The 690-nt window shown below is 37.1% G+C and overlaps 1 non-coding gene across 1 annotated transcript; it reads left to right on the top strand.

Moving 5' to 3' along the window:
• Positions 1 to 286: 286 nt before the first annotated feature.
• LOC120364209 (U1 spliceosomal RNA) lies at positions 287 to 450 on the top strand. Its single transcript, XR_005579545.1, has one exon. It is a non-coding gene; the product is annotated as a U1 spliceosomal RNA (small nuclear RNA).
• Positions 451 to 690: the final 240 nt, after the last annotated feature.

Raw genomic sequence — 690 nt, 5'->3', positions numbered from 1 at the left:
CTTCTCTAAGAGATAAAGTTTATTAATGGAAAAATATACAAGATATCATATAACCCTCTCAGAATTACTAAAATATAAAAGAGTGACAAGACCGAATGTTAACAAGGCTTCAGAGAAACTGGATAATTCATATATTGCTGGTGGGAATATGAAATGGTACAGACACTTTGGAAAACAGTTTGGCAGTTAAAGAACTAAACATACAACTACCATATTAATTGTCAATTGCACTCCTGGGCATTTATCTCAGAGAAATGAAGACTTATATTGACACAAAATCCTGTGCATACTTACCTAGCAGGGGAGATACCATGATCGCGAAGGTGGTTTTCCCGGGGTGAGGCTTATCCATTGCACTCCAGATGTGCTGACCCCTGCGATTTCCCCAAATGTGGGAAACTCCACTGCATAATTTGTGGTAGTGGGGGACTGCGTTCGTGCTTTCCCCTAAAAAAAAAAAAAAAAAGAAAGAAAGGAAAGAAAAGAAAGAATTTAAAAACTATGCATAAATGTTCAGAGCAGTTATATTTATAATCTCTCTAAACTGGAAGTTACCCAGACATCCTTTAATAAGTGATTGCTTATACAAACAGTGCAACATCCATACCATGGGATACTACTCAGCAATAAAAGGGAAGGAAATATGAATACATGCCACAACCTGGATGACTCTCCAAGTAATTTTGCTGG

The sequence above is a fragment of the Saimiri boliviensis genome, chromosome 2, assembly GCF_048565385.1.
Source record: "Saimiri boliviensis isolate mSaiBol1 chromosome 2, mSaiBol1.pri, whole genome shotgun sequence".
Lineage (NCBI taxonomy): Eukaryota > Metazoa > Chordata > Mammalia > Primates > Cebidae > Saimiri > Saimiri boliviensis.
This window is presented reverse-complemented; position numbering and strand designations above follow the sequence as displayed.